We start from the raw sequence: 26,752 nt of genomic DNA, 5'->3' as shown, positions 1-26,752 counted from the left end.
GTCCTCTTTATTCCCATACGCAACAATCCCTCTTACTCGGGTTTGTGTTTCAGTCCCTCACTTATACGTCTCCAACGTATCTATAATATTTGATTGCTCCGTGCTATATTATTTACTGTTTTCAACATTATTGGGCTTTATTATTCACTTTTATATTATTTTTGTGACTAACCTATTAACCGGAGGCCTAGCCCAGAATTGTTGTTTTTTGCCTATTTCAGAGTTTCGCAGAAAAAGAATATCAAACGGAGTCCAAACGGAATGAAACCTTCGGGAGCGTGATTTTTGGAACGAACAAGATCCAGGAGACTTGGACCCTACGTAAGAGAAGCTTCCAGGAGGCCACGAGGTAGGGGGCGCGCCTACCCCCCCCCCCCCAAGGCGCGCCCTCCACCCTCGTGGGCCCCCTGTTGCTCCACCGACGTACTCCTTCCTCCTATATATACCTACGTACCCCCAAACGATCAGAACAGGAGCCAAAAACCTAATTCCACCGCCGCAACCTTCTGTACCCTTGAGATCCCATCTTGGGGCCTGTTCCAGAGCTCCGCCGGAGGGGGCATCCATCACGGAGGGCTTCTACATCAACACCATAGCCTCTCCGACGAAGTGTGAGTAGTTTACCTCAGACCTTCGGGTCCATAGTTAGTAGCTAGATGGCTTCTTCTCTCTTTTTGGATCTCAATACAATGTTCTCCCCCTCTCTCATGGAGATCTATTCGATGTAATCTTCTTTTTGCGGTGTGTTTGTTGAGACCGATGAATTGTGGGTTTATGATCAAGATTATCTATGAACAATATTTGAATCTTCTCTGAATTATTTTATGTATGATTGGTTATCTTTGCAAGTCTCTTCGAATTATCAGTTTGGTTTGGCCTACTAGATTGATCTTTCTTGCAATGGGAGAAGTGCTTAGCTTTGGGTTCAATCTTGCGGTGTCCTTTCCCAGTGACAGTAGGGGCAGCAAGGCACGTATTGTATTGTTGCCATCGAGGATAACAAGATGGGGTTTTTATCATATTGCATGAATTTATCCCTCTACATCATGTCATCTTGCTTAAGGCGTTAATCTGTTTTCATGAACTTAATACTCTAGATGCATGCTGGATAGCGGTCGATGAGTGGAGTAATAGTAGTAGATGCAGGCAGGAGTCGGTCTACTTGTCTCGGACGTGATGCCTATATACATGATCATACCTAGATATTCTCATAACTATGCTCAATTCTGTCAATTGCTCAACAGTAATTCGTTCACCCACCGTAAAATACTTATGCTCTTGAGAGAAGCCACTAGTGAAACCTATGGCCCCCGGGTCTATCTTCATCATATTAATCTTCCAACACTTATTTATTTCCTTTGCTTTTTTACTTTGCTTTTATTTTACTTTGCATCTTATCATAAAAATACCACAAATATTATCCTATCATATCTATCAGATCTCACTCTCGTAAGTGACCGTGAAGGGATTGACAACCCCTTATCGCGTTGGTTGCGAGGATTTATTTGTTTTGTGTAGGTACGAGGGACTCGCGCGTAGCCTCCTACTGGATTGATACCTTGGTTCTAAAAAACTGAGGGAAATACTTACGCTACTTTGCTGCATCACCCTTTCCTCTTCAAGGGAAAACCAACGCAGTGCTCAAGAGGTAGCAAGAAGGATTTTTGGCGCGAAGTCAAGTCAAGATTTGACTCCCATCAATGAGCCATTTCAGGCGTCGTTGCCGGGGAGGTCTACGCAAAGTCAACATACCAAGTACCCATCACAATCCCTTATCTCCCGCATTACATTATTTGCCATTTGCCTCTTGTTTTCCTCTCCCCCACTTCACCCTTGCCATTTTATTTGCCCTCTCTTTTCCGGTTGCCTCTTTTCGTTCGCTTTTCCCTCGCCATGTCAGAACCGAAAAGAGTTGGGGTTTCTCTCCCGAGTTTTAGCGCTTTAGACAATCCTGTTATCTTATCTAGACTCATAAATAAAAATACTATGGAAAAACCTGCCGGAGTTATAAATGAAAACCTTAGCAATTTTGATGAAGAAGATTCTGGAATATTTCGTTATTTACTCGATGAATCTTTGAAAGATGCTTGGGATAGGCTATTAAGGATCCGGGCTAGCTATGTACCTCAATACCAAATTGAGGTTTACTTAAAAAGCTTTTATGTTGGTTGCCCGCTTCGTTCAAACAAGTCTTGGATTCTATTTTTGAAGAGGGTTTTCTTGAAGGGGACCCCATAGATACTTATTAAAAGATGAAAACTATATTTGGGCACCCCATTAACGAGAAAGTTGAAATCACATCTCTTTTGCTTTCTTACCAAAATGAATCTATCAAAGAGATAAAAGCTAGCCTATATGCCAATTTCCGCAACATACTTAATCTTTCTTCTACCATTAATGGCCATGTACTTTGTCAAAATAGAAAGATTAATTCCATAGATAACAAGTTTGCTCTCTTTTTCCCTAAAACCAAAGATGGCAATACCTAGATATATCCTTGCTTTTATGCCTAGCTAGGGGCGTTAAACGATAGCGCTTGTTGGGAGGCAACCCAATTTTATTTTTAGTTTTTTTTTGCTTTTGCTTCTGTTTAGGAATAAATCTTTGATCTAGCCTCTGGTTAGATGTGTTTTTATGTTTTAATTAGTGTTTGTGCCAAGTTAAACCTATAGGATCTTCTTGGAAGATAGTTATTTGATCTTGCAGAAATTTCCAGAAACTTTCTGTTCACGAAAACAATTGTTAAAAATCACCAGAACGTGATAAAATACTGATTCCAATTTCTGCTGATCAATAAACAAATTTCCTAGGTCTTCCTATTTTGGCTGATTTTTTGGAGTTCCAGAAGTTTGCGTTAGTTACAGATTACTACGGACTGTTCTGTTTTTGACAGATTCTGTTTTTCGTGTGTTGTTTGCTTATTTTGATGAATCTATGGCTAGTAAAATAGTTTATAAACCATAGAGATGTTGGAATACAGTAGATTTAACACCAATATAAATAAATAATGAGTTCATTACAGTACCTTGAAGTGGTCTTTTGTTTTCTTTCGCTAACGGAGCTCACGAGATTTTCTGTTAAGTTTTGTGTTGTGAAGTTTTTCAAGTTTTGGGTGAAAGATTTGATGGATTATGGAACAAGGAGTGGCAAGAGCCTAAGCTTGGGGATGCCCATGGCACCCCCAAGATAATCTAAGGACACCTAAAAGCCAAAGCTTGGGGATGCCCTGGAAGGCATCCCCTCTTTCATCTACTTCCATCGGTAACTTTACTTGGAGCTATATTTTATTCACCACATGATATGTGTTTTGCTTGGAGCGTCTTGTATGATTTGAGTCTTTAATTTTTAGTTTACCACAATCATCCTTGCTGTACACACCTTTTGAGAGAGCCATATATGATTTGGAAATTATTAGAATACTCTATGTGCTTCACTTATATCTTTTGAGTTATATAGTTTTGCTCTAGTACTTCACTTATATCTTTTAGAGCACGGTGATGGATTTGTTTTATAGAAACTAATGATCTCTCATGCTTCACTTAGATTATTTTGAGAGTCTTAAATAGCATGGTAATTTGCTTAAATAATCCTAATATGCTAGGTATTCAAGTTTAGTAAAAACTTTCTTATGAGTGTGTTCAATACTAAGGGAAGTTTGATGCTTGATGATTGTTTTGAGATATGGAGGTAATAATATCAAAGTCGTGCTAGTTGAGTAGTTGTGAATTTGAGAAATGCTTGTGTTGAAGTTTGCAAGTCCCGTAGCATGCACGTATGGTAAACGTTATGTAACAAATTTGAAACATGAGGTGTTCTTTGATTGTCCTCCTTATGAGTGGCGTTCGGGGACGAGCGATGGTCTTTTCCTACCAATCTATCCCCCTAGGAGCATGCGCGTAGTGCTTGGTTTTTGATGACTTGTAGATTTTTGCAATAAGTATGTGAGTTCTTTATGACTAATGTTGAGTCCATGGATTATACGCACTCTCACCCTTCCATCATTGCTAGCCTCTTCGGTACCATGCATTGCCCTTTCTCACATTGAGAGTTGGTGCAAACTTCGCCGGTGCATCCAAACCCCGTGATATGATACGCTCTTTCACACATAAACCTCCTTATATCTTCCTCAAAACAGCCACCATACCTACCTATTATGGCATTTCCATAGCCATTCCGAGATATATTGCCATGCAACTTTCCACCATTCCGTTTATCATGACACGTCCATCATTGTCATATTGCTTAGCATGATCATGTAGTTGACATAGTATTTGTGGCAAAGCCACCATTCATAATTCTTTCATACATGTCACTCTTGGTTCATTGCATATCCTGGTACACCGCCGGAGGCATTCATATAGAGTCATACTTTGTTCTAGTATCGAGTTGTAATCATTGAGTTGTAAATAAATAGAAGTGTGATGATCATCATTTTCTAGAGCATTGTCCCAAGTGAGGAATAAAAAAAGAGAAAGGCCATAAAAAAGAGAAGGCCCAAAAAAATGAGAGAAAAAGAGAGAAGGGACAATGTTACTATCCTTTGCCACACTTGTGCTTCAAAGTAGCACCATAATCTTCATGATAGAGAGTCTCTTGTTTTGTCACTTTCATATACTAGTGGGAATTTTTCATTATAGAACTTGTCTTGTATATTCCAACAATGGGCCTCCTCAAGTGCCCTAGGTCTTCGTGAGCAAGCAAGTTGGATGCACACCCACTTAGTTTCTTTTGTTGAGCTTTCATACATTTATAGCTCTAGTGCATCCGTTGCATGGCAATCACTACTCCTTGCATTAACATCAATCGATGGGCATCTCCATAGCTCATTGATTAGCCTCGTTGATGTGAGACTTTCTCCTTTTTTGTCTTCTCCACATAACCCCTATCATCATATTCTATTCCACCCATAGTGCTATGTCCATGGCTCGCACTCATATATTGCGTGAAGCTTTATAAGTTTGAGATTACTAAAGTATGAAACAATTGCTTGGCTTATCATCGGGGTTGTGCATGATGAGAGCATTCTTGTGTGACGAAAATGGAGCATGACTAAACTATATGATTTTGTAGGGATGAACTTTCTTTGGCCATGTTATTTTGAGAAGACATAATTGCTTAGTTAGTATCCTTGAAGTATTATTATTTTTATGTCAATATGAACTTTTATCTTGAATCTTTCGGATCTGAATATTCATACCACAATTAAGAAGAATTACATTGAAATTATGCCTAGTAGCACTCCGCATCAAAAATTCTGTTTTCATCATTTACCTACTCGAGGATGAGCAGGAATTAAGCTTGGGGATGCTTGATACGTCTCCAACGTATCCATAATTTTTGATTGCTCCTTGCTATATTATTTACTGTTTTGGACATTATTGGGCTTTATTATTCACTTTTATATTATTTTTGGGACTAACCTATTAACCGGAGGCCCAGCCCAGAATTGTTGTTTTTTGCCTATTTCAGAGTTTCGCAGAAAAAGAATATCAAACGGAGTCCAAACGGAATGAAACCTTCGGGAGCGTGATTTTTGGAACGAACAAGATCCAGGAGACTTGGACCCTACGTAAGAGAAGCTTCCAGGAGGCCACGAGGTAGGGGGCGCGCCTACCCCCCAGGGCGCACCCTCCACCCTCGTGGGCCCCCTGTTGCTCCACCGACGTACTCCTTCCTCCTATATATACCTACGTACCCCCAAACGATCAGAACAGGAGCCAAAAACCTAATTCCACCGCCGCAACCTTCTGTACCCACGAGATCCCATCTTGGGGCCTGTTCCAGAGCTCCGCCGGAGGGGGCATCCATCACGGAGGGCTTCTACATCAACACCATAGCCTCTCCGACGAAGTGTGAGTAGTTTACCTCAGACCTTCGGGTCCATAGTTAGTAGCTAGATGGCTTCTTCTCTCTTTTTGGATCTCAATACAATGTTCTCCCCCTCTCTCATGGAGATCTATTCGATGTAATCTTCTTTTTGCGGTGTGTTTGTTGAGACCGATGAATTGTGGGTTTATGATCAAGATTATCTATGAACAATATTTGAATCTTCTCTGAATTATTTTATGTATGATTGGTTATCTTTGCAAGTCTCTTCGAATTATCAGTTTGGTTTGGCCTACTAGATTGATCTTTCTTGCAATGGGAGAAGTGCTTAGCTTTGGGTTCAATCTTGCGGTGTCCTTTCCCAGTGACAGTAGGGGCAGCAAGGCACGTATTGTATTGTTGCCATCGAGGATAACAAGATGGGGTTTTTATCATATTGCATGAATTTATCCCTCTACATCATGTCATCTTGCTTAAGGCGTACTCTGTTTTCAGGAACTTAATACTCTAGATGCATGCTGGATAGCGGTCGATGAGTGGAGTAATAGTAGTAGATGCAGGCAGGAGTCGGTCTACTTATCTCGGACGTGATGCCTATATACATGATCATACCTAGATATTCTCATAACTATGCTCAATTCTGTCAATTGCTCAACAGTAATTCGTTCACCCACCATAAAATACTTATGCTCTTGAGAGAAGCCACTAGTGAAACATATGGCCCCCGGGTCTATCTTCATCATATTAATCTTCCAACACTTATTTATTTCCTTTGCTTTTTACTTTGCTTTTATTTTACTTTGCATCTTATCATAAAAATACCAAAAATATTATCCTATCATATCTATCAGATCTCACTCTCGTAAGTGACCGTGAAGGGATTGACAACCCCTTATCGCGTCGGTTGCGAGGATTTATTTGTTTTGTGTAGGTACGAGGGACTCGCGCGTAGCCTCCTACTGGATTCATACCTTGGTTCTCAAAAACTGAGGGAAATACTTACGCTACTTTGCTGCATCACCCTTTCCTCTTCAAGGGAAAACCAACGCAGTGCTCAAGAGGTAGCACTCACCAACCCACTATAAGTGAATCATGAACGTATTGCAACACCCTACAGCGGGAGTCCCTCACGCTTGCGCGACACGGAGGGCACCATAGGACAGCACCAAAATAAAACATACAACTCGTACCAATCTAGATCATCAATCAACCCAAATACAAAGGATAACTACTTAAAACATCAAAGGATGGCAACACATCATTGGATCATAATATGTGGCATAAAGCACCATGTTCAAGTAGGGATTACAGCGGGGTGCGGGAGAGTGGACCGCGTAAAATAGATGAGGATGGTGATGGTGATGGTGATGTTGATGAAGACGATCACCGTGGCGATGATTCCCCTCCCGATGGCACTCTGGCGCCACCGGAAGAGAGGAGGAGAGGTTCTCCCCCTTGTGCTTCCTCCTCCATGGCCTCCACCCTCTGGTCATTGGCCTTCATGGTGATGATGGCCCCTCCGGGATACTCCTCCATGGCCACCGGTGATGATGGCCCCCTCCGGCAGGGTGCCGGAGAGGGCCTAGATTGACTTCTCGTGGCTACAGAGGCTTGCGGCGGCGGAACTTCTGATCTAGGTTTCTTTCTGGAAGTTTGGGTATATATAGAAGAGTTTTGCGTTGATTTCACGTCAGGGGGGTCTCCGGGCTGTCCACGAGGCAGGGGGCGTGCCCTAGGGGGGTGGGCGCGCCCCCCACCCTCGTGGGCAGCCCGGGACTCTTTTGGCCTGCTTCTGGTACTCTGTGGGCTTCTTCTGGTCCAAAAATGATCTCCGTCAAGTGGCACGTCAATTGGACTCCGTTTAGTTTTCCTTTTCTGCGATACTCTAAAACAAGGAGGAAACAGAAACTGGCACTGGGCTCTAGGTTAATAGGTTAGTCCCAAAAATCATATAAAATATCATATAAATGCATATAAAACATCCTAGAAGGATAGTATAATAGCATGAATACTTCATAAATTATAGATACGTTGGAGACGTATCATGGTGCAATGCACCGGCGAGGATGGCGCGGAGGAGGGGGTTGGCGCCGGATCGTCGACTACCATGTTCTCCATTGGGACGTCGTCGTCCTCCGGCTGCCTGCCGGCCAGCCAGTCGGCAGCAATGGCTGCCATCTCCTTGTGGTCCGTCGTCCACCCGTCCCGAAGAGCGCTGGAGCGCGAGGAAGCCATGGTGGGCAGTAGTGGTGTGGACAGGAGAATAGGAACGGATGCGAATGACTACAGCTATGGCCGGCGCAGCAGTTTATATAGCAATGGTGGGCGGCGGAGGGACGGACGTGTGTCGTTTGAAGGTGGAGCAATCGCATGCACCGGGAAGCGGGGCAGGCGGCGCTGACCGTTTCGGGCGGAAAGCGCGCGGGGGCGAGGGAGGCGGTCTGGGTGGGCCAGGGCAGTCAGACTCGTGCTTGGCAGTGGGTCGGTCCAGCAGCCGGACATGCTGGCTCGCCTGCTACCTCGCCGAGCTGAGCGACGACAATTAGACGATGGACGTAGCTTCCGACCAGGAGCCGGCGTCACTGTCCAAGCCGGTTCATGTCGTGTTCACCATAGAGCAGGTGCGGCCGCACTTCGACGCCCTAATGGCGGAAGAGCTACCAGCGCAGGAGGACCTGTGCGGCAACATCCGTCTCCTCAACGAGCACCGGTGAACAAGCGAACGACAATGCCGTCATGGACATGTGGCCCTATGATCCTGGCTTCCCGAATGAGCAGCGGGCGCTGTATCAGACCATCCGTAGGGCCCGTGAGGCCCTCTCCATCGTCCTTCGAGTTGTTGCGCTCGCCGTGGCGCCGCCGTCTCGCGTTGTCAACATGGTCAACGGACATGAGGATGAGGAGATGACTTTACTTGGAGAGGATGACAGCAAGTGCCTCCTTATTAGTATATAAAACTATAATTTTTTTGCTTCCTCCTGGTTTCCTGACATCACGGTCCCACATCATTGTGAACCTATGTAGTCAATAAACGAGAGAATTGCACAAGAAGCGGCCGACAGCTGGGACCAAGCAGCTCGAGCAGTATTTGTGTTTTTGAGGTGTGAGCACTGCAGAGTTTTTCTTGAGCGATGTTTAGCCCAGATATTAATTTTTCTCCTCTGAACAATAACGAAAACATCGCTGCAGCTATTAACTGGGCGGGCTGTGGCCCGTCTAGCCAAGACCAGATATTAATTTTTTTCAAGCTGAAAATGGCTAGCCCAGCTATACTTTTTTTAGGAATACCCAGGCAAGGTCAAGTTGTTATTCTCCGCCCCGCTGGGCTACAAATCTTTCCTAGGAGGGATGCATTAGGCTTAACAAGAAAATGGGCTTTAAGAAATAATAAATGGGATGTAATTATAAAAACTGGGCAGTAACTATAAAAATGCACCAAACACGTAATTACTTTATAAAATATTATTTTTGGATATTGCAAATTTTAATTTCATTAATTGTTGCGTGCCCAATGTTTCATTGGATTTTTACGTAATATAAATTTATATTGAAATTGTATTTAATCTGACTAGAAATTTCGGGATAAAAATATTTCAGATCCCATCAAAATGTGGGAAATTTTATTGAATTATGTTTTGAACGGTTGGTTGAAATGGGCTGTACTTTTAACAAACTGTAAATGGGTTGTTGTAAATTCCATTAGAATTTAAAAATGGGCTGTACATTCTTACAAATCGCAAATGGGCTATAAGTTTTCTCCCACACACTTGTGGGCCTACTAAGTTGACACGTCCCCTAAAAAAGAAGTTGACATGTATGCAAGGCTTTGTCAACTTATTATAGTCAACACACGGTTCTAGCAGCAGTGGTCGTTGGATGTCCATCCAATGGATGCCGTGCTTCTTCTTCAATCTCGGATATTCTAGCTTCACCCGCCCAAAAAATGATTCCTCCCCCTGACATCTGGGGCGCACCGTTTCGGAAGCTGACCTGTGGGCCTACTAAGTTGACGCGTACCAAGGGCTTTGTCAACTTAGTCAATATGAACGATTCTAGCTGCAGTGACCGTACGATGTCCATCCAACAGCTGTAGTGCTTCTTCAACCTCTGGTCTTCTTGCTCCAGCCGCCCAGAGGAGCGTCGGTCGTGCCGCGTGCTCCTGCCTCCCGTGGCCGGCTGTGATGCCGCGGAGGCCTCACCGCCCCCTACTACTCCCACCGCTGGCCAGGCCATCCCTCTACTCACCCACACACCCTGTTATTCCACGGCGATGGCAGCCTCACACCGCAGCCGAACCAGTGAACCCTCGTACTCCTCTCCGTGCGGGCTTCCACTGCCACGTCTTCCCCGGCTCCGCGTCGTCCCCTTCCTAGGCCTCACCGCCGTCCATCGTCCTGGTGCTCTCGGCGCGGCGTGATCAACGTGGTCAAGGAACGGCTTCCATCGGACGTGGACTGTACGTGGAGAGGCTGACAGCTGGGTCCACGACGGCAGCAAGGAAGTGCCTCCTTATTACGCGAAAAATAATGATTCCTCCACCTGATAGCAGGGACCCACCGGACGGGCCACCGTATTTCACGAAAAAAACGTTTGCTCCCTGACTGCTGGGACCCACCGGACGGGCCACCGTATTGCGCGAAAAAATGTTTCCCTCGCTGTCAGCTCGGACCCACCGGAAGTGCCTCCTTATTACGCACAAAAAAATGAATACTCCCCCTGCTGGTTGGGACCCACCTTGATGAGAGGCTGACTTGTGGGCCTACTAAGTTGACGGGGACGGAGTGCTTTGTCAACTTAGTCAATATGAACGATTCTAGCTCTAGTGACCGTACAATGTCCATCCAACGGCCGTAGTGCTTCTTCAACCTCTGGTCTTGTTGCTCCAGCCGCCCAAAGCAGCGCCGGTCGTGTCGCATGCTCCTGCCTCCGTGGCCGGCTATGCTGCCGCGGAGGCCTCACCGCCCCCTACTATTCCCACCGTTGGCCAGGCCATCCCTCTACTCACCCACACCCCCTGTTATTCTACGGCGACGGCAGCCTCACACCGCAGCGAACCAGTGAACCCTCGTACTCCTCTACGCGTGGGCATCCACTGCCGCGTCTTCCCCGGCTCCGCGTCGTCCCCTTCCTAGGCCTCGCCATCGTCCACCGCCCTGGTGCTCTCGGCGCGGCGTGGTCAACGTGGTCAAGGAACGGCTTCCATCGAACGTGGACTGTACGTGGAGAGGCTGACAGCTGGGTCCACGGCCGCAGCAAGGAAGTGCCTCCTTATTACGCGCAAAATAATTATTTCTCCACCTGACAGCGGGGACCCACCGGACGGCCATCGTATTTCGCAAAAAAAACATTCCCCCCTGACTGATGGGACCCACCAGCTACATCTTCGCACGCAAGGAAGTGCGTCCGGGCAAAAAAAACGATTCGCCCCCCCTGACTGCTGGGACCCACCAGCTACATCTTCACAGGCAAGGAAGTGCCTGACAGTCGGGACCCACCTGGTTGAAGCGTACGTAGCGTTGTCATTCTGGTCGCAAACGTGTACGTACATACTGGTCGATGTAGAGGCGCGCACGTGTCGTAGTAGAGGCGCGCACGTAGCATGTACACGTACGTACAGCGGCCAGTGTGCAAGAAAGAAAATACGGCCACGTACGTACATACGGGCAGGGTCTCGAACGCCTACTCGCGCATACGTACGGCCAGGGCTTGTGTACATGGCTGGGTCGGAACGGAGAAATAGCGTCGTCGTCGTGTTCATGGGGAGGCAACGGAATGCGTCGTGTTCATCGGGAGGCAACGGAACACGTGGGAGCCAACCGGCTTGGACGGAACAGCCGATGGAAACGAGGCCTGGCGTACCATAGAACGGAGGAAACGGCCTTGTGTTCGACCGGCCACGTTCGAAACGGGATCCTGTTCATCGGGAGGGGTCTGGCATACCGCAAAATGGAGGAAACAGACCTCCTACGGTCGAAACGGGGGTCCTGTTGATCGGGAGGGGTGTGGCGTACCGCAAAACGGAGGAAACGGACTTGTGTTGGAGCGCTACGGTCGAAACAGGGGTCCTGTTCATCGGGAGGGGTGTGGCGTACCACAAAACGGGACTCCACGGGATAATGTTCATCTCCACCGTCGACCCCCTCCAGCCTCCACGGGCTACTGTTCATCCACCGTCGACCTCCTCCAGCCTCCACCTGCGACTGTTCATCCACGGGCTCCTGTTCATCCAGCCTCCACCGCGCGCTACTCCACCGGCTACTGTTCAACCAGCCCTCTCCACGGGCTCCTGTTCAACCACCCCCCCCCCCACGGGCTACTGTTCATCCTGCCCTCCACCGTCTACTGTTCATCCTGCCCTCCACGGGGTGGTCCTGTTCATCCTGCCCTCCACGGGGTCCTGTTCATCCTGCCCCAACCGGCTCGAACGATCGGGGTCCTGTTCATCCACCCCCACCGGGAACTGTTCATCCAAACCCCCCAGCAACGCTCACTGTTCATCCAGAGGCAACGCCACGGGGTCCTGTTCATCCGCCCCCACCGGGAACTGTTCATCCAACCCCCCCCCCAGCAACGCTCACTGTTCATCCAGAGGCAGCATCGATCGGCTTCAGTTAGCAGCAGTAGTGAAGGAATCGCTTGATCGGGTTCAGTTAACAGCCATCGATCGATCGCTCGGGTTCAGTAACGCGTAGCCTGCCGTGCAATCGCTCGGGTTCAGTTAGAGCCCAACGCCTCGCACCCACGCGCGTGCGTGTATGAGAGAAACGCGCATCGCTCGGCCCCGACCACCCACCATAACCGGGAACACCCCGATATTTTCCTCGCCCTCTCTTCTACCACGGTTTTTTCCATCATGGACGGCCCAAAGAATGTCATGCAACTGCGTCTCCGGCCCGCCCAGGACGAAAATCCCATTTTCTGTCATGATTTTTTGTCATAGAAGTAGGACCCCACCACATCTATGATGATACCGGGTTTTGTCACAATTATCGTCATAGAAGTGTCATAAGTATGACAGAAAAGATTTTCGTTCGGCCCAAAATGTCACGGATGTGTCTTTTTTTTGTAGTGTCACCCCTCAAAGAACCAGCAGAACAGATCCCTGGGAAATAAACCATGTTTATACAAAAAGTGTGTTCGCACACGAACACGTCACCATGTACCGTCGACGCCGAGGGTGATGCACCGCGGCTCACGTCGCAGGAGACCCGTCCGGAAGCGCGGTACGCAAGCAGTCCGCCGAGTGCTTTTGCAGACCCGAAACACCGCACGCCAGGGAGGGACCCCATCAGGGAGTGCGGCGGCTATGGGCTGCCCTAGGTTGACCTGGTCGCACCTAGGGCCTTGAGGTTCGCCGCCCTGCAACAAGAAGAACGAACGAAGAATGAGGAGGAAGAAGAATTAGGGTTAAGGAGAAAAGATAAAAGATAAAAAGTGGTAGGTGATTTGTTCGATTGTGTGTTGCTTAATCGGCCATCACCTCATATCTATTTATGAGGCGGCTGTACTTCCCGTGCAAGAAAAGGACTCCAAATCACGTCCAAATCTTTTCAAAATTAACTGAACTCGGATTTAGGTAAGTCTGGGACAGCAGTTCGGTCTTTAGGTCCCACAAGCCACAAACTACCTCCGATGAAGATGAGCCCAAAAGCGTATTTGACTATTTTGACGAGACGAACAACTTTCGTGTTGAACATTGTTTGATTCGAAGCCATCTAGGGCCAAATCTCTCACGCAAAACAGCCAATTGGTGGTGCTACCCATCAGACACGTGTCTGGTGGGGTGCGCCATATTTTGTCTCGTGGCAGGGCTGCATTTCAATGGCTCTAAAGTTTGCATACAAACTCGGATTGGGACGATTTATGTATCAAAATCATCCGTTTTGACAAGATGCACAACTTTCGTGTTGAAACGTTTTCCATCAGAGGCCATCTTAATTGAGTTTCATGTCATTATTTAATCTGGTGTCAACATGGGCATCTCTAAACTTATCATAACTATTGCATAAGAGCTCCATTTTAGACCATGTTCATATCCATCTTGATCATCTTAAGGAGAGCCATCCGTAGGTGACCTCCAATCATAAGTTTGAATTAGTTTTGATATAACTTAAAGCTACTCTTTATGATTGTGCCACTTTTGAGCGTCAACACATGACATCCCCGAACAGCACGTGGTCAGACACCCCAATCACATTCGGACATGGGGATCTGCCAACATCCAACCCCACCCGAGGAGTCGCGACTCTAGTCCTCGACCCCATGATTGACGGATGCAGGCTGACCAAAGTCATGATGGACGGTGGCAGCAGCTCAAACCTCATTTACGAGGACACTTTGCAAAAGATGCGGCTTGATAAAACTCGCATCGAACAAGCAGAACCATGTTTAAAGGAATAATCCCTGGGAGGGAGGCGCGATGCAAAAGTAGAATCACGCTGGACATGGTATTCGGAACCCCCGATAACTATCGACTGGAAGAATTAATCTTCAATATCGTGCCATTCCGAAGTGGCTACCACACGCTCCTCGACAGAGATGCGTTTGCCAAATTTCACGTTGTTCCACGCTATGCTTACATGAAACTCAAGATGCCCGGACAAATGGAGTGATTACTGTTGCAAGCAATAGAAACAGATCGCTCAAGGCCGATAATAAAACGGCAGCACTAGCATTGGAGACGAAAGTTGAGGCCCTCGCGGCCGAGGAATTAATGGCACTATATATTGATTGTGTCATGATCATGTATGAAAGCCCAACTTGGCCTACTAATGTGTGGGGTTGTCAAGAAGACGGAGACGATGACACGGGCAAACATGATCAGTAGCTGCACCAACTTCAGCGAGGATTCAACTGACTGGAATCCGTTTCTAGTACGAAGCCAAAGACATGCCTAGTTTAGCTAGATAGGAGATGTAGTCAAATTCAAACATGTAAAACCATGACTTGCATGGAATGTCTAGCCACCCTATATAATGTATCTTTACTTTAATCTATTTTCTCCTCTACCTTTGTCATTGCTTCCGTTCATCAACAACTATGTACCGTGATTTGCTCGTTGATCGACAGTCGATCTATACTCAAGGGAATCGATCTAGCTCAGCCAATCATCGCCACAAGACCTGACGGGGACCCTCTCAGGAAAATGCGGTGTCTGGTTGAAAAAAAAATGTCGGCTAGACTGTCTTGCGTCTCACGCTTTCAGACGGCTTCCTATGAACGCTTGGGGTGCATGACCCCTAACATGCAGGGGTGAAATCGCTTGAGGAAGCCAATAGTCCTCTCTAGTTTATCTACTTTCCTAACATGCAGGGGACCATCACTACCTTGGGGAGGAGGCATACGCTTCTTCCTTCAATCTTCCTCTCTTACGTACCCTTTCTCTCTTGGTTTTCTCTCTTCTTCTCCCGTGGAAGATGAACTAATTTTCGTCACTCTTGGTGGTCAATGTTCGATGGAGGGTAAAGCATATCTACCCTCTCACGTGCAAAACCAAAATTACCCTAGGGCATAACTCTTGTGGGCTTCTGCTCCTCTTTAGGTTGCCTAAAAGGCCAAAATGGCTACCTCCTCATAGCCCACATGAGGAGGATATCCCAAGACTATGTTGGTAGGTTTCAGCAGCATTGGGCATTTGGGCTTGATTTATTTTTGTTCCGTCGGTTGCTTCGTGTCTGCATAAATGCATGAATAAATACTTTTTGTGTTCTTACTGCCATCAAGTTGCTTTAAGGAGATATGGGTTGCTGGCAAGAAATGAGTAATTTCTACTATACATTAGTCATTTTCTTCTATTCATGGTTGTAAATGGAATTCTTCACATTCTTTATTCTGAATCGGGTTAGTTAGCTCTCTTGTGGTCCAGGTTACTTCTTGCAAATATGTTAGATGAAATAGTCGTAAATTTGTTAGCACCAATAGGTGCAAAACTCTCTCAATTTCAGTGTGGGGGCTTATCTTGATTGCCCTAATCATAAAAAAAATTGTACATATCCCCTTTTTAGATTATTTGATTCATGTTTCCTTTGAACCATGCTTTCTCATAGCAACGCATGAGGAATCATCTAGTTTGAAACGTATTTCAACACATAACAAGACATTCGAGCAATAAAAATTTGACCAACAACTCACAAGACATTTCAACAATAAAGAAAGATTTCATCACTTAAAAACGCATCCCAGCAAATAAAAATTGGATTTATGGACTTAATAAGATATTTAAGCAATAAAAACATATTGCATCACGTAATAAGACATATATGAATAAAACATATTTCAAATATTAAGAAGATATTGCAGTAGTAAAGACGATTTCAACACTTAATACGAAATTTCATTATTAAAAACAGATTTCAACAGTTAGTAAGACATTTCAGCAATAAAAAAAGGTTCCAACAATAGAATACATATTTTAACACTTAATAAGACATTTCCAGAATAAAAAACATGTTTCAGCACTTAGTGACTGATTTTATCTTTTAAAAAGATTTCAACAGTTAATAAGACATTTCAGCAATAAAATAGATTTCAGCACTTAATAAGACATTTCAAGAATAAAAACAGATTTGGGCCTTAATGAGAGATTTCATCTTTTTAAAGGATTTCATCAACTAATTCGACATTTCAATAATCAAAAAGATTTCAGCAGTTAATAAGACAATTAAAACAGATTTGAACACTTAAAAACACACACTCTGACAAATAAAAAACGCATTCATCTTTAGATAATACAGCGGCCAATCTAGACCCTGGTACAAGTTCCTATATAGAGTGTGTGCCTCACTCACCCAAGGCGTGACATTATTGGAAGGCGAAAAATTTCCAACCTTCCAATCGTCTCTATGCGTGTTCACCACCATTTCTGAACAGAACCTGTCCACTGTCATTTCCCGTTGGGCTGGTGTTCCTGTGGATCTCTTTCGCTGCGCTGAAGGCATCCTCAACAATCTCAAGTGATACTCTAGCGCGTGAGGTGTCTACACGACGTGAAGCCACATGGTCATGTCATTGTCCTCGTCCCTGATCGTCATCGCCGATGATGCCGGTTGTCGCCCTGCCGCCGCATCACTTCCCATGCGTCACTCCTTCGACCTCCAGCACATCGCCTTGTGATTGCTTTACGTCGGGCTCTGGCAACGGGCGGCTCACCCTCAGCCTCCCCATTCATGACCAACACGACAGCCTCGGCATGCTCAGCCTCTTCAATTCCGTCATCGCCACAAAGGTTTGTCTACCCTTGAAAACAATTCTCACCTTTGATGAAATTGTTGAAAATATATTTGGATTATGACAAAGTTGTTAATTAATCGGAGCTTGCATAGTCAGTCATCGGCACGGTGCTGGTCCAGGACGAGGCACAAACAGTTTTAATTTTTCAGAAAATTGTTTGAATTTTACAATTTGTATTTTTATATCTATACAAATCTACCAATCAGTTTTGTGGTGGAAACCCAACAGGGAAAACAAATCGAAAAATGCTTCTAAAGAAAACCTAATTCAAGATGATCCTCGGGACACCACCTCTCCAAGGCTTTATAGTTCTTAGGCGGTTGTAGTCCTTTACATCGGAGAGCAGTCGTAACAATGCCACCTTGGATACGAGCTCGTGATTGAGGTCGGCCCAGTCCCACTTATCGTTGGGATACTGCAAAGGGATTCAGCAGACCTGCACTTAGCTTAATTGAAACTTTGAAAGTGCATATATATTCATGAGATCTAACGAATTGGTATCATCTGAATTTTATCTATATGTCAACCAGAAAACCGATCTACAAGCAAGAACAACGAATACATGAAACTTTCTTGTGCGTTGTAATCGTTGGCATCGGGAATGAGACTATAGAACACACAGACAATAATTGGTTCAGTGGCGTCCATGGAGGCGGCGGCTACACGGAGCTTGTCAACCAGTCCCATGGATGGTTGCAGCTAGAGTTTGGGGCTCGCGTCTTGGTGAGGGCCGGGGCAGATTTGATATTATTTGATGGTGGCACCATGCAGAAAATCAATCGGAGGAATGACCCAAAACACAGAAAAGGAAAGGTGATGCACCTTCCCGAGGCCCATTCTTCTCGCTGCTTTGTGTTGCGGCTCATTCCCCCCTTCCATTTTCCACAAGTCCGCACCATACAAAATGATCCAACGTGCATCGGCTCTCACCAAGCCATCATCCTCAGACTATCCACAGTGGGAGTAACATAGGTAGTAACATCACACATATCTAGATAAAATAAATGATGTGGCAAGCAATAATGGAGGAAAGTGGTAACATAGCTAGTTACTAGTAGTATGAGTAACATCACACATATCAAGGCAAAATGAGTCTATAGCCTAATAAATGAAGTGTTGCATGTTACTACACATATGTTACTCCCCACTATAGAGGTAGTAACATAGACTAGTAACATGTGCATATTACTAGTCTATGTTACTACCCATTGTGGCTAGTCTCAAACCGTAGGTGCAACCATCCATGGGACAGTTGAGACGTTCCCTATAGTCATCACCTCCACGGACGCCACTGAACCAATGATTGGTCATCTATTCTACCATTCCTTTCCTGGTTCATGACACCATGCAAGAATGGTCCGTGTATTAGGGTTCTTGCTTGCAGATCAATTTTTTATTTGATATAATTCAGCTAATTCCAATTTGTCTGGTATCGTGAATATGCACTTTTAAAGAACAAAGTAAGTTGAGCATAGATCCGCTACTAAACACCTTTGTAGTATCCCAATTACTAATGAGTGGGACTACGACGACCTCGATCCCGAGCACCTGTCCAAGGTGGCGGAATTCTGGTTGCGCTCCGACATAATGGACTACAACTGCATGAGAACCATCTAGCCTTGGAGAGGTGCCGTCCTGAGGCTCCTACTTGATGTGGTTTTCTTTAGCAGTGTTTTTTTCCGTTTTGTTTTCCCAGTTCCAGTTTTCCCTTAAAGAATGACTGCTAGATTTATGTAGATTTAAACAAAATCTAGATTTAATTAATACAAATGTCTAAAAATGTTCATAAAATTTCAAAATGTTTGTGAATTTGAATATATGTTCACAATTAGTTTTTAAATTTCTATATATAGGCTTGTCCCGCTATAGGAGCCACATAGTCACGCACTTAGGCTTGGGCTTGTACTGGGTTCAATTATCCCTCATGGCCCCATGCCAACGACTGATTATGTAATCTCCGATTAGTTAACAACTTCATCATAATCCCAATTTTTTTAACACTCATCAAAGGAGAGAAAAAAATTCATAGCTAGTTGTGGGGCCTATGGGATAGTTTTTTTTGGATAAAGGGTATAGTATGGTCCAACGACTTCTAACAACTAGCGAGAATGTCACTGCTGCTTTGTTGAGAGTGTGAAGCACTCCACCCCACTCCTAGACTAGTTGCTACTTGCCACTACTGCAGATCAGCTCACCTGCTCTACTCAACTTGAGCATACACATAGTTGTTCTAGTTAAATCACACACCACAACGCTTATACACAAGACCCCTTTACACTAGTAGAAAAAGGACCTAATGTGAGACACATTAGTCCCGGTTTGATTTTGGCCCGGTACTAATTGTACCATTAGTGCCGGTTCGAACGACAATGCATTAATGCCGGTTCGTGTTGAACTTTTAGTACCGGTTCGTGCCACGAACCGGTACTAAAGGGGTGGTGGCAGGCTGGCGTCAGGCCGGGGCCCCACGATCACCTTTAGTACCGGTTCGTGGCACAAACCGGTACTAAAGAGCTAACCTTTAGTACCGGTTCGTGCCATGAACCGGGACTATAGGTCAGACCACAAACCGGGACTATAGGGCAATTTTCAAACTCTAACCCCCCCCCCCCCCCCCCCCGTCCCCGTGTATCGCCATTTCAGTTTTGAAAAAATCAAAAGAAAATGATAAAAACTTCAAAAAATAAAATCCTTCGAGAGGTAGTTATATTACTACATCTACTAGTTAGGAAAATTTGAAAACTTAAATTTGGACATGTTTTGCAAAAAGTGTAGGGAAAATGTAAAGCGGCTATAACTTTTGCATACGATGTCAGAAAAAAAACATATAATATATCAAAAAGTTCAGCACGAAAATCCGCATCCGATTTTGACTGCCTACGGCCTGTTTGCAATTTTTTATAATCCTAAAATTCCAAAAGGAAAAAAAGATATGTTCAAATTTTAGTTTTTTTTTAATTTTGGTTAAATCTGGTCAAACTACTTATTCAAGAAGTATTAATGTTACTACATAATTATTCAAGAATATTAGTGTTACTAAATAATTATTTCAATTTTTTTAATTTTGGTCAAATCTGGTCAAACTATGGTCAAACTGTGGTCAAACTTATTCAAGAAATATTAGTGTTACTAAATAATTAATGTTTTTTAGAATAATAGTTTCAAACTCAAACGGTGAAACGTGTGACCTAATGCTCAACCTAAACTGCTGAGGGTTAATAGGATTTACAGCTTACATTTGTCAGGAAAACAACAAGTGCAGACTTGGAAAGTAGGGGGAATAGAACTCCGAAGTTAAGCGTGCTCAGGCTGGGGGAGTGAGAGGATGGGTGACCGGTCGGAAAGTTAGACGATTTGGAATGAGTGGTCCACACTTGAGCAGTTAAGAGGGGTGATTAGAGACTAAATCATCAAATAATTCAGAAAATTGAAAATCGAAAAAATATATTATTTTTTCCAAAATTTTCAAAAAATAATTTCAAAAAAAAACCTTTAGTACCGGGTGGTAACACCAACCGGTACTAAAGGTCCCCCATACCACGGCGCGAGCTCACGCCACGTGGTGGGCCTTTCGTGGCGGTTCGTGCCTAATCGGTACTAAAGGGGGGGCTTTAGTCTCCACCCTTTAGTACCGGTTGCAGAACCGGCACTAAAGGCCCTTACAAACCGGTAATAAAGCTCCGTTTTCTACTAGTGTTAGTCCAGGTTGGTGGCACCAGCCGAGACTAAAGGCCTCCCTTTAGTCTCGGCTGGTGCCACCAACCGGGACTAAAGGTCTTGTGCTGGCAGGTGAGAGGTGCGTCAAAGTTTAGTCCCACCTCGCTAAGCGAAGGGGGTTCCGACCAAGTTATAAGCCCCGTCGCGGCATCTCCTTCAAGCTGCTCTCTAAAGCAGGCCCGTGTGGGCCTAACGAATCTATCACTGCCATGTGAGGCCTACTTGCCCTGCGGGCCTGCATCCTGGCCCAACTAGTAGTTGGGTTTCTAGTCGTATGCAGGCCGTGGCGGCCCAGTAGGCGGGCATTATTTATTTATTTATTTTTCGGTTTTTTTGTTTTTTGCTTTATTTATTTTCTTTTGTTTCTGAGTTGTTTTTTGCTTTATTTAGAGTTTTGAGTGAATCTTTTTGCTTTAGGTCACAAAAATCATAAACTTTCTGTTAGTGCCAGTAGTTTTCAAGTTTGAATAATTTATATTTGAAATTTGTGTCAATCACTAGTTTGTGAAAAACTTTACTTTAAAAATATATTTTTGAGTGATTCTTTTTTTTGCCGTTTAATATTAGTGTGTTTTATCATTATATTCAATTTGGTAATTCTTAGGTTATCTTAAATGGGTGTTTTAATCAAAAACAAATTTTGTTTAGCTCTTTTAGTTTTATAGCTCAAAAATTCATTAAATGCATAAACAATAGCGACTGAAGTCAGAAAGGGTTGAAAATTGATGGTGTGGTTTTGAATGGTGGATGTTGAACGCATAAAAAACCTGGAGTTGAAATAAGTTTAAAAAATGGAATGCCTTTGTAACAGATGAGTTTTCGTCCGAAAGCCTGATACTTCGAAAGAGATTGTCCATTTTGTAGACGAAGTGCATCCAGTTTTTGCCGTAACCGTATCAACTTTTTAGCACATGCTATGTGGGTGAAATGATGATACCATGCCAACTTTCAACCTTTTTAGAGTTCATTTGTAGTGCTTCTCAATTTCAGGGTCATTTAGCTCAAAAAATAGCAAATGAAGTCCTACATATTGCATGAAAATTTTGTTTGGACATAATATTTCTTCGCGTTTCAAATGCCAAAACACATATATACCCTAACTATTACAAAGATTCCCTCTAGTTTGTCCGAAGTGGGACTTTCCAGATAAGTCCGGAAACTCACTAGAGAAAGAAGCTCTAACGGTGAAGCCAGTCACATCCCAGAGTGGGATCTTGGGGTATAAAAAAATTTCTTCGCGTGTGTCCCTTTGTGCCGTAATCATGGACAATCTTGATCATTTAACATGATGCTTGGGTTAGTGTTCACTGTGAAGGGAGCAATTTCATGAAACTTTTCATAATCTCTGACATGGTTGCCTTGTCCTCCACTCCCACGATGTTTCTTTTCCCTGAAAGAACTATGTGGCGCTTTGGCTCATCATATGATGTATTCGCTTCCTTATCTTTTATTTTTGTCGGCTTGGTTGACATGTCCTTCACATATAATGATAAAACACAAGATTGTTGAGATCCACTTTTGTCATTCCGTACCGCGGGTCTTCCTTTACCCCGCCTCCTGTCAGATTGACTCATTTGCACCGAAACAAAGGGACCTTCAAAACACGTCCATAGTCAAGTTCCCGTATCTCCTCTATGTAACCATAATATGTGTCCTTTGGCCTATTGGCGTTTGCTGCATCAAAGCGGACACCACTATTTTGGTTGGTGCTCCTTTTATCTTGGACGGTCATGTAAAATGTATTCCCATTTATCTCGTACCCTTTGAAATTCAATATAATCGAAGATGGTAACTTGGCCAGCAAGTACAACTCATCTGCAAACAGTGTCATCAAGCATGAGACGTGTCTGCAACCAACCACCGAAATTCCCCGTTTATTCATGTGTAATCCAGTCGTCAAACTGCTCCGGGTGTTTGGCGAGTAGAATATTCTTGTGTTCCTAGATATATGGATCCACCAAGGCAAAATTTTGTAGAACTATGTAGTGTGCTTGCGCCCAAGAATGCCCGTCCATACATATTACTTTGTCCTTTCCTAGCGTGCCTTTTCCACCCAGTCCACCCTCATGCTGCGATTCAGGAACACCAGTCGCCTTAAGGTCAGGAATAAATTAAACACAAAACTCAATGACTTCCTCTGTTTCATGGCCCTTGGAGATGCTTCCTTCTGGCCTAGCACGGTATGAACATATTTTTTTAAGACTCCCATGAACCTCTCAAAGAGGAACATATTGTGTAGAAATACAGGACGCAGAATGGCATTCGCGTCGACTAGGTAAACTAGGACATGCATCATGATACTCAAGAAGGATGGTGGGAACACCAACTCGAAACTGACAAGATATTGCACCAAATCATTTTGTAACCTTGGTAGGATTTCTGGATTGATTACCTTCTGAGAGATTGCATTGCGGAATGCACATAGCTTCACAATGGCTAATCGAACGTTTTCCGGTAGAAGCCTCCTCAATGCAAGCGGAAACAGTTGCATCGTAATCACGTTACAGTCATGAGACTTTAGGTTCTGGAACTTTTTCTTTGCCATATTTATTATTCCTTTTATATTCGACGAGAAGCCAGACGGGACCTTCATACTGAGCGGGTATTCAAAGAAGATTTCCTTCTCTTCTTTGGTAAGAGCGTAGCTGGCATGACCCTGGTACTGCTTTGGATGCATGCCGTCTTTTTCGTGCATACGTTGCTGGTCCTCCCATACCTCTGGTGTATCTTTTGTCTTCCCATACACGCCCAAGAAGCCTAGCAGGTTCACGCAAAGATTCTTCGCCACGTGCATCACGTCGATTGCAGAGCGGACCTCTAGGTCTTTCCAATAGGGTAGGTCACAAAATATAGATTTCTTCATCCACATGGGTGCGCGTCCGTGAGCGTCATTCGGAAAAGATTGTCCGTCAGGACCCTTTCCAAAGATTACTTTTAAATCCTTGACCATATCAAGTGTATCATCACTAGTACGATGGCGAGGCTTCTTCCGGTGATCTGCCTCACCTTTGAAATGCTTGCCTTTCTTTCTTAAGAGATGCTTGATCGGAAGAAATCGACGATGTCCCAGGTACACATTCTTCTTAAATTTATCCAAATATATACTGTCGGTATCATCTAAATAGTGCGTCCATGCGTGATATCCCTTGTTTGTCTGTTCCGAAAGGTTACTAAGAGCAGGCCAATCATTGATGGTTACAAACAGGAACGCTCGTAGGTCAAATTTCTGCTATTTGTGCTCATCCCACACACGTACACCTTTTTTGTTCCATAACTGTAAAAGTTCTTCAACTAATGGCCTTAGGTACACATCAATGTCGTTGTCGGGCTGCTTGGGTCCTTGGATGAGCACTTGCATCATAATGTACTTCTGCTTCATGCACAACCAAGGAGGAAGGTTATGATACATAGAGTCACATGCCAGGTGTTATGATTGCTGCTCTGCTCCCCAAAAGGATTAATGCCATACGCACATAAACCAAACCATACGTTCGTTGCGTCATTTGCAAAGTCCTCCCACTTTCTTTCGATTTTTCTCCATTGCGACCCGTCAGCGGGTACTCTGGACTTCCTGTCTTTCTGGCGGTCTTCTTTGTGCCATTGCATCAACTTGGCATGCTCTTTGTTTTGGAACAAACATTTCAACCATTGTATTATAGGAGCATATCACATCACCTTGGCAGGAATCCTCTTCCTGGGGTGCTCTCCCTCAACAACACCAGGGTCATCATGGCTGATCTTATAGCGCAATGCACCACATATATCAGTCATGCATTCAAATCCTCGTACTCGCCGCGGTAGAGGATGCAGTCATTAGGGCATGCATGTATTTTCTACACCTCTAATCCTAGAGGGCAGACAACCTTCTTTGCTTCGTACGTACTGTCGGGTAATTCGTTATCCTTTGGAAGCATATTCTTTAACGTTATCAGCAACTTTTCAAATCCCTTGTCAGATACACCATTATATGCCTTCCATTGCAGCAATTCCAGTGTGGTACCCAGCTTTTTCTTGTCATCTTCGCAATTTGGTACAACAATTTCTTGTGATCCTCTAATATGCGATGTAACTTCAGCTTCTCCTTTTCACTTGCGCAGTTTCTCTTTGCATCGGCAATGGCCCGACCAAGATCATCATCGGGCTCATCTGATGCCTCTTCTTCAGCTTCTTCCCCCATTATTGTACCATCGTATTCAGGGGACCCATGGCCAGGATAGTTGTCATCATCCTCTTCTTCTTCTTCTTCTTCTTCTTCTTCATTCTCTTCCATTAGGACCTCTCTTTCAACGTGCTTGGTCCAACAGTTATAGCCGGACATTAAACCGAATGTAAACAGGTGAACGTGAATGGTACTTGAGTTAGAGTAATTGTAATCATTCTTACAGTCAGCACATGGACAACACATAAAACCATCCGCCCGCTTGTTTGCCTCAGTCGTAACCAGAAAAGTATGCACGCCATTAATGAACTGGGGAGAGCATCAGTCATCGTACATCCATTGCCGGCTCATCTTCATTACACAACACCGAAAAGACCAAATCAATACAAGTTGATACGTCTCCAAACACTTTTGCCCTTGTTTTGGACTCTAACTTGCATGATTTGAATGGAACTAACTCGGACTGACGCCGTTTTCAGCAGAATTGCCATGGTGTTATTTTTGTGCAAAAATAAAAGTTCTCGAAATGACCTGAAACTTCACGGAGAATATTTTTGGAATTTATAAAAAATACCGGCGAAAGAATCAGCATCAAGGGGCCCACACCCTGTCCACGAGGGTGGAGGGCGCGCCCCCTGCCTCGTGGACCCCTGAGACTCCACCGACCTCAACTCCAACTCCATATATTCACGTTCGGGGAGAAAAAAAATCAGAGAGAAGGATTCATCGCGTTTTACGATATGGAGCCGCCGCCAAGCCCTAATCTCTCTCGGGAGGGCTGATCTGGAGTCCGTTCGGGGCTCCAGAGAGGGGAATCCGTCGTCGTCATCATCAACCTTCCTCCATCGCCATGATGCTCACCGTGCGTGAGTAATTCCATCATATGCTTGCTAGACGATGATGGGTTGGATGAGATTTATCATGTAATCGAGTTAGTTTTGTTAGGGTTGATCCCTAGTATCCATTATGTTCTGAGATTGATGTTGCTATGACTTTGCCATGCTTAATGCTTGTCACTAGGGCCCGAGTGCCATGAATTCAGATCTGAACCTATTTATGTTTTCATGAATATATGTGAGTTCTTGATCCTATCTTGCAAGTCAATAGTCACCTACTATGTGTTATGATCTGGCAACCCCGAAGTGACAATAATCGGGACCACTCCTGGTGATGACCGTAGTTTGAGGAGTTCATGTATTCACTAAGTGTTAATGCTTTGGTCCGGTACTCTATTAAAAGGAGGCCTTAATATCCCTTAGTTTCCAATAGGACCCCGCTGCCACGGGAGGGTAGGACAAAAGATGTCATGCAAGTTCTTTTCCATAAGCATGTATGACTATATTCGGAATACATGACTACATTACATCGATGAATTGGAGCTAGTTCTGTGTCACCCTATGTTATAACTGTTGCATGAGGAATCACATCCGACATAATTATCCATCATTGATCCATTGCCTACGAGCTTTTCACATATTGATCTCTCCTTAGTTGCTTTTCCGTTGCCACTGTTACAATTATTACAAAAACTGCTACTGTTACTTTTGCCACTGTTACCGTTACTTCCATATTACTTTGCTACTAAATACTTTGCTGCAGATATTAAGTCTTTCAGGTGTGGTTGAATTGACAACTCAACTGCTAATACTTGAGAATATTATTTGGCTCCCCTTGTGGCGAATCAATAAATTTGGGTTGAATACTCTACCCTCGAAAACTGTTACGATCCCCTATACTTGTGGGTTATCATAAGTTCATACATAAAGTTCATACACACTTATTCTCATAAAACGACATACAAACTCCCTAACTAAAGCATTT

The sequence above is a fragment of the Aegilops tauschii genome, chromosome 2 (assembly GCF_002575655.3).
Source record: "Aegilops tauschii subsp. strangulata cultivar AL8/78 chromosome 2, Aet v6.0, whole genome shotgun sequence".
In the NCBI taxonomy this organism is placed as follows: Eukaryota; Viridiplantae; Streptophyta; class Magnoliopsida; order Poales; family Poaceae; genus Aegilops; species Aegilops tauschii.
This window is presented reverse-complemented; position numbering follows the sequence as displayed.